Raw genomic sequence first — 14,967 nt, 5'->3', positions numbered from 1 at the left:
CCTCTCCTCCTCCAGCTGCTGACTCCTCTCCTCCTCCCGTTCTCTCCTCTACTCCTCCAGTTGCTGACTCCTCTCCTCCTCCCATTCTCTCATCTTCATCTGCTGACTCCTCTCCTCTTCCAGCTGTTCTCTCTTCTCCTCTTTCAGCTGCCCACTCCCCTCCTACTTCATCTGCTGACTCCTCTCCTCTTCCAGCTGTTCTCTCTTCTCCTCCTCCAGCTGCTGACTCTTCTCCTCCTCGCATTCTCTCCTCTCCTCCTCCCATTCTCTCCTCTCCTCCTCCAGCTGCTGACTCTTCTCCTCGTCCCATTCTCTCCTCTCTTCCTCCCATTCTCTCCTCTCCTCCTCCAGCTGCTGACTCCTCTCCTCCTCCAGCTGCTGACTCTTCTCCTCCCATTCTCTCCTCTCCTCCTCCCGTTCTCTCCTCTCCTCCTCCAGCCCTTGACTCCTCTCCTCCTCCCATTATCTCCTCTCCAGCTGCTGACTCCTCTCCTCTTCCAGCTTTTCTCTCTTCTTCTCCTCCAGCTGCTGACTCTTCTCCTCCTCCCGTTCTCTCCTCCCCTCCTCCACCTACCGACTCTTCTCCTCCCGTTCCCTCCTCTCCTCCTCCAGCTGCTGACTCTTCTCCTCCTCCCGTTCTCTCCTCCCCTCCTCCACCTGCCGACTCTTCTCCTCCCGTTCTCTCTTATCCTCCTCCAGCTGCTGACTCTTCTCCTCCCATTCTCTCCTCTCCCCCTCCCGTTCTCTCCTCTCCTCCTCCAGCTGCTGACTCCTCTACTCTTCCAGCTGTTCTCTCTTCTCCTCCTCCAGCTGCTGACTCTTCTCCTCCTCCCGTTCTCTCCTCCCCTCCTCCACCTGCCGACTCTTCTCCTCCCGTTCTCTCTTCTCCTCCTCCAGCTGCTGACTCTTCTCCTCCTCCCATTCGCTCCTCTCCTCCTCCAGCTGCTGACTCCTCTCCTCCCATTCTATCCTCCCCTCCTCCAGCTGCTGACTCTTCCCTCCTCCCATTCTTTCCTCTCCTCCTCCCGTTCTCTCCTCTTCTCCTCCAGCTGCTGACTCCTCTCCTCTTCCAGCTGTTCTCTCTTCTCCTCCAGCTGCTGACTCTTCTCCTCCTCCCGTTCTCTCCTCTCCTCCTCCAGCTGCTGACTCCTCTCCTCCTCCCATTATCTCCTCTCCAGCTGCTGACTCCTCTCCTCTTCCAGCTTTTCTCTCTTCTTCTCCCCCAGCTGCTGACTCTTCTCCTCCTCCCGTTCTCTCCTCCCCTCCTCTACCTTCCGACTCTTCTCCTCCCGTTCTCTCTTCTCCTCCTCCAGCTGCTGACTCCTCTCCTCCCATTCTATCCTCCCCTCCTCCAGCTGCTGACTCTTCCCTCCTCCCATTCTTTCCTCTCCTCCTCCCGTTCTCTCCTCTCCTCCTCCAGCTGCTGACTCCTCTCCTCTTCCAGCTGTTCTCTCTTCTCCTCCAGCTGCCTACTCTTCTCCTCCTCCCGTTCTCTACTCTCCTCCTCCAGCTGCTGACTCCTCTCCTCCTCCCGTTCTCTCCTCTACTCCTCCAGCTGCTGACTCCTCTCCTCCTCCTATTCTCTCATCTTCATCTGCTGACTCCTCTCCTCTTCCAGCTGTTCTCTCTTCTCCTCTTTCAGCTGCCCACTCCCCTCCTACTTCATCTGCTGACTCCTCTCCTCTTCCAGCTGTTCTCTCTTCTCCTCCTCCAGCTGCTGACTCTTCTCCTCCTCGAATTCTCTCCTCTCCTCCTCCCATTCTCTCCTCTCCTCCTCCAGCTGCTGACTCTTCTCCTCCTCCCATTCTCTCCTCTCTTCCTCCCATTCTCTCCTCTCCTCCTCCAGCTGCTGACTCCTCTCCTCCTCCAGCTGCTGACTCTTCTCCTCCCATTCTCTCCTCTCCTCCTCCCGTTCTCTCCTCTCCACCTCCAGCTGCTGACTCCTCTCCTCCTCCCATTCTCTCCTCTCCAGCTGCTGACTCCTCTCCTCTTCCAGCTGTTGTCTCTTCTCCTCCTCCAGCTGCTGACTCTTCTCCTCCTCCCGTTCTCTCCTTCCCTCCTCCACCTGCCGACTCTTCTCCTCCCGTTCTCTCTTCTCCTCCTCCAGCTGCTGACTCTTCTCCTCCTCCCATTCTCTCCTCTCCTCCTCCAGCTGCTGACTCTTCTCCTCCCATTTTCTCCTCTCCTCCTCCCATTCTCTCCTCTCCAGCTGCTGACTCCTCTCCTCTTCCAGCTGTTCTCTCTTCTCCTCCTCCAGCTGCTGACTCTTCTCCTCCCGTTCTCTCCTCCCCTCCTCCACCTGCAGACTCTTCTCCTCCCGTTCTCTCTTCTCCTCCTCCAGCTGCTGACTCTTCTCCTCCTCCCATTCTCTCCTCTCCTACTCCAGCTGCTGACTCTTCTCCTCCCATTCTCTCCTCTCCTCCTCCCGTTCTCTCCTCTCCTCCTCCAGCTGATGACTTCTCTCCTCCTCCCATTCTCTCCTCTCCAGCTGCTGACTCCTCTGCTCTTCCAGCTGTTCTCTCTTCTCCTCCTCCAGCTGCTGACTCTTCTCCTCCTCCCGTTCTCTCCTCCCCTCCTCCACCTGCCGACTCTTCTCCTCCCGTTCTCTCTTCTCCTCCTCCAGCTGCTGACTCTTCTCCTCCTCCCGTTCTCTCCTCCCCTCCTCCACCTGCCGACCCTTCTCCTCCCGTTCTCTCTTCTCCTCCTCCAGCTGCTGACTCTTCTCCTCCTCCCATTCGCTCCTCTCCTCCTCCAGCTGCTGACTCCTCTCCTCCCATTCTATCCTCTCCACCTCCAGCTGCTGACTCCTCTCCTCCCATTCTATCCTCCCCTCCTCCAGCTGCTGACTCTTCCCTCCTCCCATTCTTTCCTCTCCTCCTCCCGTTCTCTCCTCTCCTCCTCCAGCTGCTGATTCCTCTCCTCTTCCAGCTGTTCTCTCTTCTCCTCCAGCTGCTGACTCTTCTCTTCCTCCCGTTCTCTCCTCTCCTCCTCCAGCTGCTGACTCCTCTCCTCCTCCCGTTCTCTCCTCTACTCCTCCAGCTGCTGACTCCTCTCCTCCTCCCATTCTCTCATCTTCATCTGCTGACTCCTCTCCTCTTCCAGCTGTTCTCTCTTTTGTCCTCTTTCAGCTGCCCACTCCCCTCCTAGTTCATCTGCTGACTCCTCTCCTCTTCCAGCTGTTCTCTCTTCTCCTCCTCCAGCTGTCCTCTCTTCTCCTCCTCCAGCTGTTCTCTCCCCTCCTACTTCAGCTGTAGTCTTGCCTCCTCTTCCAGCTGAACAATCATCTTCTAATGTGACCACTTTTAATGAAAAATGTACGTAAATTTGATAAACAAACTACATTTCCTACATTTATTATAGAACTACATTTATTATATAAATAAAAACTGTTTCTATTTAGTCTTTTAATCATCCTGTTTTTGGTTAAAATTGTATTATTGTAACATTTTTTTTTTTTACATTCAGAGATATATTTCATACTAAAAAAATGTATACTGTTGTACATTACATTATAGTTCTTTCAATTACTATTTTTACCTCATACACAGGCATAAGGGATGCCTGGGGAGGCAAAAAATCACACGTCCTGCTGTCTCGAATGGGGTCATTTATCAAAAGTGCGTACACCAAATTTCCAGCGTACACCTGGCGTACACCCAAAACCACGGTGACTTTGATATTTATCAATATGGACGTTGGCGTACGGCACGCTCAAATCCTACGCAAGGTCAGGAGGTGGTGTACATGTACGCACGTTTTGAGTTAGTGCGGAAATGCGCAGAAAAACAATTCCTAACACCACAAAACGCACTGACAAACTAAAAGATATGAGGAGCTCTTTTCCGAAACGCGATAAACACCATTTTCAAAAATAAATTTGTATTTTATTTCTATTAATAAACTAGTGTTGTGTCTGCAAAGATGAAATTGATGATCACCATCTCCGTAGTGAACGCGCCTATAGAGAGAGTAGCCTATTTATTTTCGTTTATAATTGTTTCGTTTAGAGACATTTCAAGCTTTCTTTATAGATATATTTCTCATGTCTGTGAGGCATATACTGAGTTTCGGTTAATTTGTGATGAGATGCGCTCCAGTTCACGTGCAATGCAAGGGACCGCGCCCGCACCTCCATGTCATGACTCATGATTATATTGTCTGCTTCTTATTTATTAAATCCAGGCAATTGGTTGATGAAAAAAATATTAAAATTAAGATACAATTTATACAAAACGAAATTCACTTTAAAGAAAGGCTTTCTACAAAACAAAACTTAATTAAGTGGCCAAAATCATGTCTGAGCATGTCTCCCGATATATATTGCGCATCCTATCTTAGGCTATGTTAACTTTTCATAATCAACATAGATGGGGAAAAAATAACATTATTACTTTTTAACAAATATGAAACTAAATGCACTTAGTTAATGGCTACAACACGCCTAATAGTAGGCCTGAATATTGTTATCATTACCTTTTTCAAGTTCGGCACGAATTACTATTAGCCTAAATGTGTTACTAAATGATTTGAATGTATTTTTAACATTGTTGTATTTAAGGACTGTATTTGTGTGTTATTTTTAAATTATTTGTTTTATGTGGTGGACAATATTGGAACGTGACATTGGAAATATTTATTTTATTTTTACTATTTAATTTATTTTACTATTTATTTTGTTTGGCTTTTATTTATTTCATGCAGTTGCACTTATTTAATTTATATTAATTTATAGTATGAGTCCCTGATTATATGTTGCATGTTCTCTTCTTGTTGTTTTTGTTGTTGTTTTTTTAGACAAAAAATGGATGGATTTATAGCGTTTTGAAAAAAAAATACAATTAACTTTGAATTTATCATCAACAATATTGTTGTTTGATTTAATAATTTTTCATGATGGTGATGGTCTTGATCTCCAGAGAAGTGTCTCCTCTTTGCCGTCTTCCGTGTGTCCATGGCGTAAAATGAGGGTGTGGAGGAAGCGGATACTTGAATATATAGGGGCGTGTTATTCTAATGACGATCGTTTTCAGCCGCGGCATTTATCAAGAGCAGGTATTGCGTACACCTGGATTTCAAAGGTACGCACAGCTTCATAAATCAGGCGGTGAGGGGAGTGGAAGCATAATCTTACGCCAACATATACGCCCGTTTCTACGCAAGAATGATAAATGAGGGCCATTGTGAGGACAGCCCCCAATGAAGAGCTTGAAAGTGAGGTGAGCTTAATTGAATGACTGACTTGTCTACTTGGATTGTATATAATTTATCCAAGGTAATGCTACATATCTGTCTCACAGGTCATCAATGCATACATGGCCCAAACAGTAAAAATAAATAACCAAATAAGAGAAAGAAAGGCTCTTCACATTGATTCGTTTGAAATGACACGCATGCGGGAGGGCAAAAACTCAAGACTGAAGGTATGCACAGGAAAATCTTTTTTGTAAGGCCTTTTTAAGTGGATTGTAATTTAATGGATTTTATTAACTGATTTTGTAAATGATTATTATATGTTATAGTGTGATGTGATCCAATAAAGTACAGTGTCATTTTGGGAGCCGTCCATGAGCCTGGTCACTGGATATTGGCAGTAAGACTAAGTACCTTGCTCTGTGCATTGCTGACATTTGTTGAGAGCTACAATATTACCAATAGCTGTAAAACATGACTATAATGGTATTATACAATAATATATTACAATATAATAATCTACAGGCAATCTTTCCGGCTGAAAAAAGGAGCCTTGTGTTGGATCCCCTGGGCAATTGTTCATTCAAAGTCAATGCAAGTTGTTCCCTTTTAATTACAAAACTAAAATATGTGTAAATATGTTGGCATAATTTTACCTTTGTCTTGCCTTTTCAGGGCCTTCATCAGAAAACGAGGCTGCAATATATCACGGTGGACAGCCAACACAGCTCCACACAGTCGACAATTGGATGGCACTTCATGCAGTGTATTTGTTCTGAAAGTAAGTTTGTTTTTGTCATGCTGTGTCCACTTTGTTATACTGGTGTCTACTTCATTATACCAGTAAAGTATTTTAAAACAATAGTTTGTTGGTTTATTTAGTACTTGTGTATTTATTTACAATGCACTGACAAATCAATTATAAGGCTGTGTCATATTAGTATGCAGAGAAAATACTGGCAGGGGAGCCTCTGACATTTCCTAACAAGACCTCAGCAGTGAAAGAATACAGAAGACAGATCACCATGACACTGCTGAATGAAAGTGGTACATTTGTTTAATTATGTACTTTTTTTTAATTATGTACTTTTGTTTAATAATTAATCTTATACCATGGTCTATCTAAATACTCAATTCTGATTGCCTGGAAGGTGTCTGTTTAAAGGGTTAGTGCACCCAAAAATTAAAATGCTGTCATTAATTATTCACCCTCATGTCGTTCCAAACTCGTAAGATTTCTGTTCATCTTCGGAACACAAATTAAGATATTTTTGATGAAATCCAATGGTTCAGGAGGGGCTCCATTGACAGCTATTTAATGAACACTTTGGAAAAACATTGTTAAATATTCCATCTGACCTTTATTTCGCAATTTCACACATACATGAAATCAGATGTAGTAATTTATTCGTATTTGGCGTGCTGTCCGGAAGAGGGCACGCCAAATATCACTTTCTAAGTCTTTAATGCAAGAGCTCATGGTACAAAAATTCAGGGAGAAAAAAACAGAAACCATTTATGTCGCATACTGTGACGTCGGCTGCCTAAAACTTAGGCTAAAACGGTTTTTATCAGTTTACATGCAAATGAAGTTTTCCAAAATCTTCACTCTGGACGGAGTTTTTAGAAAGAATCGTTTTCAGAGGCGAATTCTCCGTTTGCTTGTAAATGAAGGGCACAAACGAAGGGAAATGTCTCCGTTTTTCAAAATAACCATGTAAACGGGCCCTGAACTAAAACACAATAAAACATAACATAACCCTGACATCAGTCAAATTTAGCGCTCCAAACATCAATGACAGCTTTTAATATAACTTATGCTGGCAAATGACAATGTTACAAGCAGGAAAATCCAAGGTGAGCTGTGCATTAAATAATTTGAATGCACTCCTCTGAGGCAACCACGTCGTGCATTAAATTTGGCCTCTTTGCCTCTGTCGTGCATTAAAATCATCTAATGCGTAGCTAGCAGTGGATTATGCCTTACATATAATTTGTTATTTAAATGATTAACACATTTATACATTTATTGATGCGTTAAATTTCTTTTCATGGTGACCAGATGACCTTACTGATTTGTGCCACCACTGTGGGGAGAAGAATGTGGAGGAGAAAGGAAAGACAACACCTTGGGTAAAAACTAAAAAGGAAGAAGCTATTTTTTTTTAAAGTAGAGAAATCTATCATAGGGCTCTGATCATTCTGGGGGCCCTGTACATGGCCTGTCTTTGCTAAAGTAGGATATGTATGCATCACGGGTATATGTATCTCATATTCACCCTGATAATGATTATTATTATCTTTTTTGATACAGATCCAGTCTGATATGTGTGCCCGTTGGTACCACATGCAATGTGTTGGAGAGCCTGACCCCGAGAAAATCTACAACTGTGCAGCGTGCCAACTTTAAGTTTTACCTCCCCTCGCTTTTACTATTTGTAAAATGTTTTAATACCTATTTAACACATATTTTTGTTTCGACCTGAAATGGCACACCTGATTCAATTAATTAAAGGCTTAAAGGCTTAATGTGTAGCTGACTAATTGAATCAGGTGTGCCATTTTAGGGTGAAAATAAAAATATGGCCTGTCAGGGGGTCCCTGCAGGAGAGGTTGAGAAATAATTTCTAAATGTTTGCTTTCACTCCACTTGCGATTAATAGTTGTAATATTTGAAATCATTTTGAAATATTTGCTTAAAACATTAAAAAATGTCATTATAAATTATTGCAATGGTTTCATTTAAAGAGAAAATAAGTTGCCCCTATACTGTATGTCTGTTACTGTTCATGTCAGTCCAAAATGAGTTCTACTGTACGAAGCTGAGGAGTTCAGCGGGAACCGATGCTTCTTCGTGGCAAGTTATGTTTGACTAAATGCGTGAAGGTGAACCTGATTTGGTTTTTGTTTTGTTTTTTTTGTTTTTTTTTGTATTTCTTATTACTTATTTGAGTGTGGTGGTGCTTATTGAGTCTCCCCCCTGCTGGCCACACCAGTGGCGGAACTAGAGTTTTATACATGGGGTGGCCAGAGGGTGGCCACTGCTACTTTCGGGGGTACACAGTACACACACACACACACAGTGGAAAAGCTTGTGGAAGGAATTGGGTCACTCTGTTTGTGTCTATAAGTGTTGAACATCCAACATATTTGCAGAAAACAAAGCTGAACCACCAAGTAGATAAGATACCGCATGTGTCTGTTATGAACTGCTGCATTTATTTACAAAAAAACTCACATTTACATTTTTTTATTTTATTTTATCTTTTATTAGATATAGCAGGCATCAAGCAGACATGTCCTTGAAAAAGTTAAACAATTTTATTGCCCATCAATATAAAATCTTATCCTGGGAAGATTAAATACAACATAATTCTTTCTTTATAATAATTTATAATAATTCTAATTCTAATTATTTAATTTATAATTATTTTTTTGTGTTCATTTTTGGGTGAACTATCCTTTTAATCTGGCAAAATCATCTCAACTTAAATTCCTGAATTGGGTATGTGATTGACTGCCTGTGTCTGGTAGATGCTCTGACCTGTTGCTGGTTCTGAAGTCTGACCACACTGACTCTGACTAGCCAGTGGTGATGCAAGGGCTGGGGGGGGGGGGGGTCTGTTTGCACCTGATCTGCCTGTTAGTCCAGTCATTTTAAACCAAAATCGGGGTCAACCTTGAACAAATTGCAACAAGCAAACTCAACTGATTTTGTATCCTCAATATGTCCTGAATAAGGGAAAAAAAAAGTCCCAAAGAATCCCATTAGGGAAAGTTTAGAAAAAAAAAACAAATATAGCCTATTCATACGCCTATTCATTCTTTTTGTTACGAGAATAGGGTAAAAAGATTAACCTTTAGATATCACCATGAAAATTACTGAGTTGATTACTTACATCAAGACAAACAAAAAATGTATTCCAAGTTTTTTTTTTTAATTGTTTGTTAAGATGGACAAACGGTGCATAATCTAATTACGTATGTGCTAATTTGCATAAATACCACAACAGATCTAAACATTGGGTCTAGCCAGGTGAAAATGTCTTGTTGAATCTTGTTGACACATAACAGTAAAATACTTAATGTTAAGGTCTGAATGGAACCCATTTAGGCTACCCATGAGCATTAATACATAGAGGCAGGAAGAAGTACTTTAGAAACCAGCCTTTTTTTAATTATTAAGAGATGGGGTTTGGGGCTGGGTCTGTGCGACTGTTTCTGGGGGACGAGTCTAAGGGAAGAACAGGAGACATGGGTAAGGAGAATGCAGAAGACAAAAGGTAAGTAAAATAAAAAGTGAATCCCCAGAACCAGATTTCGAAACTTTCCCCTAATGGGATTCTTAGGGACTTTGTTTCCTTACTCAGGACATAATGAGGATACAAAATTATTTGAGTTTGCTTCTGTTGCAATTTGTTCAACCCTTTTTTCATAAAATGACTGGACTATGTTTGTGCTTATTTTAAAATAACTCTGATATCTCTCCCTTTCTTTTCATGTTTAATTGACCCTGTTCGAAAATATGACAAATTTAAAATATGATTCCAATCATATTCATATTCTAATAATCATCCAATTACCAACATTTAACTCTTTCTCGCCAGTATAAAAAAAAAAAGTGGTTTTGGTAATTTTCACAATTTCATGGCACCCCAGAATATTTTGTTGTATGAATATCTGAACATACCAAAAGAAAGAACAAACCCTGTGCTTTTAAAACAAAAACAAAAAAATAATGTTATTCTAGCTTCGTGCGTCTTTTTTTAATGAACACTTGAATGTTGGCAAGTTTCATAAAAAGCAACATGAGCAAAAAGCTGAGAAAATCGCATTTTTATCAAAGACTACATCTAGATAAGATTCATAATGATGATCAAAACACAGTAGATCGAGTCCATCAACAACATACACCCATAAAGCTTCATAGTCCTATAGTGATCGCATTATGATATCGCTTGTTGCTGCTCTTCTTTGCCTGCGTTTTGATCTCCTATCCTCACATTAGCTGGAACATTTGTATACTGTAACGTACACACGGCAAGGTACTGTATATGCTTGTATTAGGCCTAATGTAGGCTATTGGGAGCAAACCACCCTGATGCTAAACCTTAAAAGCTTACTTCAAATATGATGTTTTCTTATTCGGTGAAGTTCGGTATCTTGCAACCATCTCTCGTCCTCTGCTCGTCCGTTTGAAAACTGCGCGTGCCGCGCTGCCGGCGAACGTAATTTAAATAAAATAAAAATCAGCATCAGCAACTGCCAGTAGCAAATACAATTTTGGGGTGGCACCCGGGGTGGCCAATCGCATGTCAGGGGTGTCCAGTGCCACCCCGGACCCCCCTCTGGCTCCGCCACTGGGCCACACTCAGCCCTGTTCTTTTTGGTTATATTGGGGTGTGGTCCTTGTGACTAAGTGTATTTCTTTTTTTTTGTATGTAGGATTTGTGAAGTTATAGTGGTCAGTGTTGTAGTATTATTTTGAACATCTCCCTTGTGTATTTGTCATTGAATAATTTATTATTTTTTGTGTCTTTGTTAATGAACAATTTCTTATCTTTTGTGTCCTTTAATAAAAACAAGTAAGTATCTATTCCTCCACGTCTCTTGTCCTATTGGGGGATAAGAATCTGTGCAGTCTATCTTGATTAGGTTGATTCCTGGGTGGAGAATTCCCAGGTGGCGTAGTCGTTAATACCTCCGTTTTGCAACAACTAAACATCACAAAAAAAGCTCATTTACACATTCTGGGTGAAATAGAGGTGGGTAAAATAATTCATTCACTTTTAAAACAGTTTCTTTACAGCCATTCTGAGTGGAATTATTGTAATTATTGCGTAATAATGTACAAAAAACAATATACTGTCATTGTATTAGCCTTATGTTAATTATTCGATAATATTACTCTGAATTGCAAAACAAACTTGAGAAAAAAAACTTTCCTAAAAGTGCGCTCTCGTTAAACGTGCACGGTCGCCAGGGTCGTTCTCGCGCAAATATTTAATGAACAACCCACATAGTAGGCTACTCAGTCAGAAAACAACCACAATGTGCTTAATCTGGGCATGCAAATATTAATTTATGGTGTGCATTTCTAAACAAACATTTCACAATGTCATTTTAGGCTCTGCTAGTTAGAAGTTACGCTGTTTCCGTAGATCACGCAGCACAGCGATAACCACGCCCTCTACGGTCACAGATAATGATGGTCACAGAATCTGGTGTTACACCGGCTCAACTGGTCCGTCAGCGAGCCCTGTTCCCTCACATACTGCTTAAAATTAGGAGATGGGTGATTCTTCTCCCCCTTTCCGGTGCAATGGTAAAACAAGATCACATATATGATCTCTCTCTCTCTTTTGCTGGAATAGCAAACATGTTTCCTTTTTGAAAATGCCAGCAAGAGCACTGATCTAACTCTGCAGTCCGATCTTATGTAGGCTATATATCGTGCAATTTATACGCAAAAAAGACGTGCATATGATCCGCAGTTTTCGGATGCATATGATACGCACTCTATGGCGTGTAATACTCCACACCACTAATTCTCCCCAAGGGGTTTACAGTGCGTATCATAAAAAAAAAAAATTCGCCTATATATTGCACGATAGATACAATTCGTAGGCCTACTAGATACACACTTTAATGAGATCGAGTTGCTATCCGACTCAACAGAGTTAGATTTGATTTTGGCTCATCTATTCCAGCTAGGGCCCGAGGCCCACTAGAGGGCCTCAGCAAACTTCAAATGTTTGAATGATTTCAAATGAGTTACAATAAAGTAATCGATGCTAAAAATCATTAGACATGTAAACTAGATTATCTGATGTGCCCCACCAAGAACACAGGCTATAGTTATTAAAACTTTTGATCGATTTTGAAGGTTGACATAGGCTATAACCTTGCTTACTATAGCCTACAATTATCAAAGTATCAAATTTAAACTAAATGTATTTGACATATGCATGCAGTTTAAATGAAATACTAATGCTTATTAGGCCAGTAAAAACACAAACAAAATCAAATATAATTAAAGCTCCTAGCAGTATTTATCGGTGTTCAAGCAGTTAAGGCAGTTAAGCTCAAAAGCATCAAAATACATTAAGTTTCATGTAGCAAGCATTAAACCACTGACATCATTGATGGAATAGACCTTGTTTTAGCATGATTTACCATGATATACCAAATTTTAGTGTGATTTTTCATGATTTACCATGTTCCAGTATGATTTACCATGAATCTAGCATGATTGACCATAGTTTACCAGGATATATCCTGTTCTAGCATGGTTTACCACAATTGAACACATTCTAGTATGATTTAATATGATTCTAGCATGATATAACATGTTATATGATAATTTACCAGGCTTGTAGCATGATTTACCATGATTCATCACATTGCTAGCATGATTTGCCATGATACACCATCTAATAGTATTATTTACTATGATTTACCATGTTTCTATCGTGATTTACCATGATTTACCACATTGCTAGCATTGATGTAAAGTGTCAATAGCAATGAAGTGATAAACTCTGACAAAAAATGTTATTGTGTTATAATAGTTAACATGGAAAAACAAGTTTGCTTTACTGCAGAATACTGGTGAAAATCAAGTCTGTCAATAAAAACTGCCATTATACTTATTAATAAAGTGTTTTTCACAGGTGCTTTTGCACTTATATTTAGATATATGCTCACACACACACACACACACACACACACACACACACACACACACACACACACACACACACACACACACAAAGACAAATGTTGTTGTTGTTGTTGTTGTTGTTTTCAATGCTATTGGGATGTGTCATTATGAAAATATACTTTAATGGTCTACTGGGAACTTTGAACTATGTGATGGAAAAAAAAATGTTTACTGCAAGTCTCCTTCAGGATTCACATTTGTCTAAGTGCTACAATAGTCAGTAGCAATACTTAAATAGATGAAATGTGACTAAATGTGAGTGTAAATGTTAAATTAGTGATTTTATAAAGTCTAAATAAGAATTATAGAATTATATGAGTTAGTAGCATGCCACAATGACTATTTTAAGCAGCAGGGGGCAGTATAATACCACTCATTGGCTTAATATGCTATTATGTTCAAATCATTTTCACCTTTTTAACTGTTATAGAGGCATATTTGGTCCAATCTGTCTGAAAACTTTCATGCTTATTTAGAGTCACATATGCTCATCAATTTTTGTTGGATACATTTTGTCCGTCTTGAGCCAAGGATCACAGTGGTGTAAAAAGCTTGAGGCTGAGTCAAACTGTCTAGGAGTTATAAACGATTTAGTACTTTTGGTTGCTGTAGCACCACCTATGGGCCAATCGGGGTCATACTCTGATAGGTTCTCCCCAAATTGAGGCCTACCATCTGGCCAGGTTTCAAGTCTCTAGCACTTACGGTTTGCTCTGCACAATGCGTTTTAGGGGATTTTTTTTTCAAACAAATCCTAACAATTACAATAGGTCTTCAGCACTAAAGTGCTTGAACACCTAATAAGAATGAGACCTTTTTGACAGTTATAGCGCCAACTATGGTCCGATCTCCATGAAACTTTGCATGCTTTTTCAGCATGTTATGACACATATGCTCATCAATTGTCGTGAAGTTCTGACTTTTCGTTTAGGATTTATAGGCTTTTGACCGTATTTTGCAACGGACCATTTTCTAAATGACTTTTTTTTAACTTTTTTTCCCCGATAATTATTGATCTAGAGAGTCTAGAGAATAGGCCTAGACTGGTTTGGTTCCGATCGGGCGAAAAACCAGGGACTAGTTCGCAAAAGTAGGTTTTGGACAAAATTCGACATAGCAGAACATTTTTCTTGCCTAAATTGAAATTTTATATACATTTATATAAAATATATACATTTTGTCCGGCTTGAGCCAAGGATCACAGTGGTGTAAAAAGCTTGAAGCTGAGTCAAACGGTCTAGGAGTTATGAGCGATTTAGTACTTTTGGTTGCTGTAGCGCCACCGATGGGCCAATCGGGGTCATACTCTGATAGGTTCTCCCCAAATTGAGGCCTACCATCTGGCCAGGTTTCAAGTCTCTAGCACTAACGGTTTGCTCTGCACGATGCATTTTAGGGGAATTTTTTTTTCAAACAAATCCTAACAATTACAATAGGTTTTCAGCACTTCGTGCTTGAAAGTTAAATCGAAGTGAAAGTGACATGGGATGGCCAAGTATGGTAACCCATACTTGGAATTTGACCTCTGCATTTAACCCATCCAAGTAAGTGCACATACATTAGGAGCAGAGTAGTGAGTAGTGTACACACACACACTGCAAACGTGGATACACACACCCGGAGCAGCGGGCGGCCTTGAGTGGCGCCCGGGGAGCGATTTGGGGTTAGGTGCCTTGCTCAAAGACACCTCAGTCATATTCCTGCCGGTACTGGAATCGAACCAGCAACATTTGGGTCACCAGTCCAACTCTGTTACCATTAGGCAATGCCCATCTAATAAACAGCTGAACACCTAATAAACAGCTATTTACTTGCGCGTGACACCACACCACGAAGAAGTGAAAAGAGCTACAAAATCAAAACAAATCAAAAGTGAGAAAAGCATTATATAATAGATAATATCATAAAGTAATTAGTTAATATGATAAATATAACAGCATTATATAATGTAAATTAAATTAATGTCATATCACATAATGTAGGCTACATAATAGCCTACACTAAAAATGCACGTAAAAAAGTAATTCAATCGTTCTCTTATGTTACTTTCAGTT

The 14,967-nt window shown here is 40.9% G+C and overlaps 1 long non-coding RNA gene across 1 annotated transcript; it reads right to left on the bottom strand.

Annotated features, from left to right (window-relative positions):
- Nucleotides 1-2,946: 2,946 nt before the first annotated feature.
- LOC143718370 (uncharacterized) lies at nt 2,947-5,956 on the bottom strand. Its single transcript, XR_013196325.1, has 2 exons — nt 5,847-5,956; nt 2,947-3,299 (listed from the first exon to the last, which is right to left on the bottom strand). It is a non-coding gene; the product is annotated as an uncharacterized LOC143718370 (long non-coding RNA).
- Between the last annotated feature and the right edge of the window lie 9,011 nt (nt 5,957-14,967).

The sequence above is a fragment of the Siphateles boraxobius genome, unplaced genomic scaffold (genome assembly GCF_051911475.1).
Source record: "Siphateles boraxobius isolate OS27281-9 unplaced genomic scaffold, OSU_SipBor_1 61, whole genome shotgun sequence".
Taxonomy (NCBI): Eukaryota; Metazoa; Chordata; class Actinopteri; order Cypriniformes; family Leuciscidae; genus Siphateles; species Siphateles boraxobius.
This window is presented reverse-complemented; position numbering and strand designations above follow the sequence as displayed.